The sequence below is a fragment of the Oryctolagus cuniculus genome, chromosome 4 (assembly GCF_051225735.1).
Source record: "Oryctolagus cuniculus isolate XC-2025 breed Fujian yellow rabbit chromosome 4, ASM5122573v1, whole genome shotgun sequence".
Classification (NCBI taxonomy): domain Eukaryota; kingdom Metazoa; phylum Chordata; class Mammalia; order Lagomorpha; family Leporidae; genus Oryctolagus; species Oryctolagus cuniculus.
In genome coordinates, this window is record NC_142870.1 from 132,862,575 (window position 1) to 132,869,589 (window position 7,015).

The window sequence follows — 7,015 nt, forward strand, 5'->3', positions numbered from 1 at the left end:
AATCAATAGTCTATCATTTATCTATTATCTATCTATCTATTATCATATTGATTATCTATCTACTTATTAATCTGTCTCCTCTCCTCTGACAAAGGTAAGGAACTTTTTTCTGCCAAGGGCTATTTGGAAATTGATAACGTAATTTGTGGGCCACACAAATATATCAACTTAAAAATTAGACTGCTATATATTTAATATTTGAGTACTGCATGCAGTTGCCTTGTCAGGACCAGACCAAGAGATTTTCTGTACTTCAAATGGCCCATGGGACCAATGTTCCCTACCCCTGATAGAAAGAAATTTATCTTGAGGAATTCACTCATGTGATTCAGAAGTTGGTCCAAAAATCTGCCTGCTAGCCTGGCAAGCTGAAGCCCTAGGGAAGACTTGATGCTGAATGCAATATCCTGGCAGAATTATTATTATTTTTTTGGTAGGGGGTTCAATCTTTTTCTATTAAGGCTTTTATCGGATTGATTTTCAAAAGATTGACATTCACATTATGGAAAGTAATCTGTTTTCAAACTCTCTAATTTAAATATTAACCTCATCTAAAAATTCCTTTACAGAAATGTGTAGCATAATACTTTCCCAAATATTTAATTAGGTTGATATGTCAAGTTAGTTATCACACATTCCATTTTATTGATTTTGTAATTAATTAATTAATTAATTAAAGTGATGGAAATTTTTGCATTGTTTTCAGTTTTTGGCTGCATTGGTGTACAAGCCTCTGTATGGACATTCACTTTCACTTCTATTGGATAAATACTGAGGAGTGTGACTGTTGGGTCATAAAGTGTATGTTAAAGCTGATAAGAAATTGCCGTAATATTTCAAAGTGATCTTAGCATTTGGCATAATGAATAAAATATAGGAAAGTTCAGTTGCTTCATATCTTTGACAACACTTGATATTGTCAATTTTTTAAAAAACAATTCTAGCCATTGTTGAGTGTGCAGTAGCACCACACTGTGGTTTTAATTTGCAGTCTTCTGATGACTGATATCAAGCCCACTTTCATACAGTTACTTCCCCACTTTCTGTTTGAGTTACTCTCTCATGATTGAGTTTTTATTTTTACCGGTCATTTGTCAGCCCAATGTACGGTGAATATTTTCTACAACCTTGGGTTTTTCATTTAATTTGCTTGATGGTATGACTAGAAGTTTATATTTTCTTGCTAGAAGACCAAGAAGTTTTTAACTCTGATGAAGTCTAACTTATTAATGTTTTCTCTAATGGTTTGCAAGTTTTCTGTCCTGAGACATTTTTGCTTAACTTAAAGTTACAGAGATACTCTCCTTAGTTTTAATTTAGCAATTTTTAAAATTTTAGGTTTGGGGTGCATGCCTAAGAGTGGAATTATTGGTGATATGAGAAATTTAATGAATTATAAGTAATCTTCTCCTATCTCTCTTTACCCAACACTCCAACTTTAAATGTAATCTTGATTAATTTTTCCTGGACACTTTATCTTAATGGAAGTTAAAACTGCTTTGTGTTTCAAAGGCAATGATTAAATCATATATAGGCCATCTGAGGAAAAGATGAGTTAAAGGGAGAGCAATTGAGAGAATGGAGGGCTTGACTTCTGTTGAGTTCCTATGAGATATTTGAAAAATGTTCTCAAAATAGAGGGAATGGTTGTACATATTTGTGGAGAGGATGCTGAGGAGCAGTGAGGAAAAACTCTCTGTCTATGATGAGCTCTCAAGGTTATCTCCGTGACCTGTTAGGAGATGCAGTGAGGGCCCAGCAAGTATCAAGGCCATTGAATAGAAAACAAGGTTGCAAGAAATTGGTGAACATCAAGGATCAGGATCATAGCCTGGTCTTTTGGAGCCCCATAAATTCTTACGACCCATGTATATTTTGAAGGTGACAATCTCAGTAATGACCAGAGCTGGATCAATTCTACCAAACCTTTATAAGTGTAGCCATAATAATTCAGAAAAAAAATATGTGACTAAGCTGGTAAAAAAGGTCTATTTTTAAAATCTATTTTAAGTTTATGAAGAATGCCAGGTTAGAGGCCAGTCTTTTGAGATACATAAATCATTATGCTTTTAAGCCTCTTAAGTAACACTGTTATTCCTTAAATAAAATAAATAACTGAGAACTAACGATGAAATTTCCCTGAATCATAAATAAAAAATGATTACCAATATAAAGTCCATCTGACATATCACAATGCTCAAATGTTCAAGTTGTCAGCTATAGTCATTACTCTTTCCCCCCTGTCATTGGAAAGCCACTTTTAAAATGGAATGTAGGGGGGAGGAGCCGGGTCCACTGCCGGGTGCAGGGGCGAGAGACGAGTGTCCTTATCCTAGGGATTGAGGCTCGGGGCCTGTGAGCCGGTTGGAGTCTCGGCGGCGGGAACGATCGAGCCGAGCGGAGGGAGACATGTTGCTCTTCGTGGAGCATTTATAGGGTTAAGTGGCATGGGATTTCTGTTTCTGATAGTAAATCGCAGGTAACATCTAAAGGAGCTGGTTTAAATCCCAATGCCAAAGTATGGCAAGAAATTCCTCCTGGAAATCCTGATGCCACTCCTGTAACTCATGGAACTGAAAGTTCTTGGCCTGATACAGCAGCCACATCAGGGTCCCCTCCTGAAGGAAACACAGAGCTTTCAGAAGATATGTGTAAGGAATATGAAGTAATGTATTCTTCATCTTGTGAAACCACAAGAAATTCTACAGGCATTGTAGAGTCCACTGATGGAATAATTTTTGGACCAGAAGATCTGAGTTACCAAATATATGATGTTTCTGAGGAAGGCAATTCAGCAGTTTCCACAGAAGAGCTAAAAGAATGTCTGAGGAAACAATTAGAATTCTGTTTCTCACGAGAAAATTTGTCCAAGGATCTTTACTTGATATCTCAGATGGATAGTGATCAATTTGTCCCAATTTGGACTGTTGCCAACATGGAAGAAATAAAAAAGCTGACCACAGACCCAGATTTAATTCTTGAAGTATTGAGAGCTTCTCCCATGGTTCAAGTTGATGAGAAGGGCGAGAAAGTGAGACCAAGTCATGAGCGCTGTATTGTGATCCTCAGAGAGATTCCTGAAACAACACCAGTAGAGGAAGTGAAAGCTCTGTTCAAAAATGAAACTGTCCCAAAGTGATAAGCTGTGAATTTGCACACAATAGCAACTGGTATATCACCTTCCAGTCAGACACAGATGCACAGCAGGCTTTTAAATACTTAAGAGAAGAAGTTAAAACTTTTCAGGGCAAGCCAATCATGGCAAGGATAAAAGCCATCAATACTTTTTTTGCAAAGAATGGTTATCGATTAATGGATGCTAGTATGTATAATCAGCCCATTCAAACTCAAGCACAATATGCCTCACCAGTCTTTATGCAGCCTGTATATAATCCTCACAAGCAGTACTCAGTCTACAGTATTGTGCCTCAGTCTTGGTCTCCAAATCCTGCACCTTACTTTGAAACGCCACTGGCTCCCTTTCCAATGGTAGTTTTATGAATGGCTTTAATTCACCAGGATCTTTTAAAACAAATGCTGCTGCTATGAATATGGGTCGACCATTCCAAAAAAATCGTGTGAAGCCTCATTTTAGGTCATCTAGTGGTTCAGAACACTCAACAGATGGCTCTGTGTCATTGGGGGATGGACCATTGAACAGGTCTAGTTCAAGGAACTTTCCAACTGAACGGCCTACCCCTGTAGTAACAGGGCACCAGGAGCAAACTTTCCTTCCAAAGGAGGCTCCCACTTCGCAGGTGGAACAGAATGGGGACTTTGGTAGAGGCAGGAGAACGCTTTTCAGAGGTCGGAGACGACGAGAAGACGACAGGATCCCAAGACCCCATTCCTCCAGCACTGAAGCAAAGCCTCCCACACCTAAATTTGACTTACTAGCCTCAAATTTCCCTCCTTTACCTGGAAGTTCATCAAGAATGTCAGGTGAACTTGTTTTGGAGAATAGGATGTCTGATGTCGTTAAAGGTGTCTACAAAGAAAAGGGTAATGAAGACTTGAGAGTGAGTTGCCCAGTGCCTGCAGAGGATGAGCAGACAGGCTGCACTTCTGCCCAGCAGCTTAGTATGAATCCTAGTCCTCCAAGTACAGCTGAGCCTCCTGTGTTAAGCACAACTCAGCAAGAAAAGGATCTAATAGAAGACTCCACTGTTCAGAAGGATGTTGTCAACCAGACGAATATACCAGGTTCTTCCCCAAGTACTGCAAAGCCATCCAGGGCAAATACTTCTTCACCTTGTAGCAGTAACGTAAATTCAGCTGTCACTGTGGCTCTACAGGAACCCCGAAAATTAAGTTATGCTGAAGTGTGCCAGAAGCCCCCTAAAGAGCCATCTCCAGTTCTTGTGCAGCCACTACAGGAACTTCGCTCCAATGTGGTGTCTCCCACCAAAAATGAAGAGAATGGAGCTCCTGAGAAGTCTGTTGAGAAAGCACATGAAAAACCAGAAGCGAGGGCTAGTAAGGATTATTCTGGCTTCCGACGCAATGCCATTCCCAGGGGAACAGCTGGAAAAATCAGGGAACAGAGACGCCAGTTTAGCCATAGGGCTATACCTCAGGGAGTGACTCGACGTAATGGTAAAGAGCAATATGTGCCACCCAGATCACCAAAGTAAAAAAAAAAAAAAAAAAAAAAACAAGACAAAAAAACAAGAAACTATTTGGAAACTTCTCTCTCTTCCCATTAAACTTGAGCCAGATATTTTGAACTGTTTTGGAGGGGAGGGAGGAGACAAGAAGGAAACAAGAGAAAGAATGTCCTTAAATCATTGTGGATTTTGGAGTTGTGAGCAGTAGAATCCCAAAATTCATCTCTAAAATGATTTTTAAAATGCTGGAGGATTCCAATCAGTATAAATATAAATATATATATAGAGATAGATATATATACGCATATAAAATATAATTTTTCTATTTTTGTTTTTGATTTTAAATTGCAGAGATTTTCTGCCTGGAATCAATTTTGAGGGTTCAGATTTAGCTTGGAAAAAAAAACATTGTACATCCTTCGGTATAGGAGTTGAGGGAGTGAGATAAAATATTTTTTGAAGACGTGTTTCTGTAAAATTAGAAATTACTTTTTTTAATCTATTTAAAGTTTGGCTTGAAGAATGCCATCTCTGACTCTATGGCCTTGTGTTGCAAAGCAGATCAGTGGCTGGGGTGCCTGTTGTGGGTGTGAGTGTGTGCAAGATTGATTTAAGCCAAATCTGTTGTCATGTTCATAAATTATTTGAAAACTGAATGTAATACTTGAGTAGATTTTTTAGTTTGAAAATTTAGTTTGTCTTTTTGACCTTACTAGTATTTCTTTCAACAAGTTGTTAAGCTCTGATTGTACTTGGAGATGTGACTACCAATCAGTTTGATACTCAAGGGAAGAGTGGGGATTATTTTAAAATTGAAAATTTCATCTTTGATCTGAGTGGACGTGTCAGGTGGACTGAAGACATTTGAACTGTTCTGTGGTTTTTCTTTTCCTCTTAAAATGAGAAAAAAATTGTTATTCTGTATTATTTGCCTACCCCCAAAAAGAAAATAACCAACCACTTACTGAATTGTATGTTTCTATCTACTTTGACCAGTCTAGTCAAATAATATAACTGTTATACATTTCAGAATTCCATGTTGAAGTATTTTACTCTTCTGTTCACATATTTAGAATTTTAGGTTCTAGAGTGATAAGGGCAGATTGACCCTACAGTAATTTATTTGTGTTAGTGTTAAAGATGAAAGAAGCATTATAACTGACTTTTCAAAGTGTTAAATAGTGTAGTAGAAGAGAATTTTTTTAAAAGGCTTAATTTGAGGAGAACTTTTTTCTGTTTACACTCTATTTGCCACCTTCTTTCCCTCCCCCTAAAAACACACACACACACACACACACACACAATTTGGAATTCACTCAGGCAGAACATGCAAGTCATGAAATTTTTGAGTTAAGATAAGAAAGGTGGTTGAGCAAAATTAATGCATAATTCTCAGACAATAAAGTTGTAGCTCTCAGATAGGCAAGTTTACATGCTGGTATATAGAAAATAGCTAAAATATTAAAAACCATGTTGCATTAATCTGTTTTAAGTCACACCATGTTCAGAGTTCTATGTAAGATGGAATTTTGTTTTTCATTTTAGGGGATAGTTTGGAATAGTAGTAACTATCTCTTAGTGAGTTACATATGTACAAATGGAAACTGTAAATTGTGAACACTGGAAAGCACCATTGTGACATAGCATAACCATCTTAGTAATATATTAATGAATGTAAATGGAGGTTAAAATTACGTTACTGTGAAACTCCTCTTCCAGCTCTGTGCTTTGGAGATCTGTATTAATGGGTAACTAACTGTTAAGAGCTTTGAAAACACTGCACATTTCTTTACAGGCTAGAATTTTTATTTCTTTGTAACTTATTCAGCTTGGCAATTGCTTTTGATTTGGTGGGTTGATAACATGGTATAATATATTTACAAAGTTTGAAACTATTCATTTCTATACACTATTTGTTTTTAATCATCTACTAAATGAAACAAACAATACTACCTGTTCTGAAATTTGGGGGAAGTTTAGGTCCTTTAAAAAAAAGCTATTATTAATCATTGACTACACCTATGAAAAAAGTGCTTATTTTGGTTTACTTAGATAATGCTGCGATTGGTGGAAATGATAAACATTAGAAGTGTTAACACCCTGTGAATGCATTGGATTTAAGAGAATAAACTTTTTTTAAACTTCAAAAAAAAAATGGAATGTATGGTGATTTTGTATCTTTCAGCTTTGCTCAATTCATTTATCAAATCTGATAGTCTTTTGAAAATCTTTAGGGTTATATATATATTATACATAATATATATATAATCTATACATATATATACTATATAATCTGTATAAATATATCTGATAAATGAATTTATCAAATCTGATAGTCTTTTGAAAATCTTTAGGGTTATATATATATTATATAATATATATAATCTATACATATATATAGATTCTAT

The 7,015-nt window shown here is 36.4% G+C and overlaps 1 pseudogene across 1 annotated transcript; it reads left to right on the top strand.

Annotated features, from left to right (window-relative positions):
- The first annotated feature begins 2,361 nt into the window (after positions 1-2,361).
- On the top strand, positions 2,362-6,762 carry LOC100354703 (la-related protein 4 pseudogene; annotated as a pseudogene). The gene has a single exon (XR_016232706.1). The product of XR_016232706.1 is annotated as a la-related protein 4 pseudogene (transcript).
- The last annotated feature ends 253 nt before the right edge of the window (positions 6,763-7,015 follow it).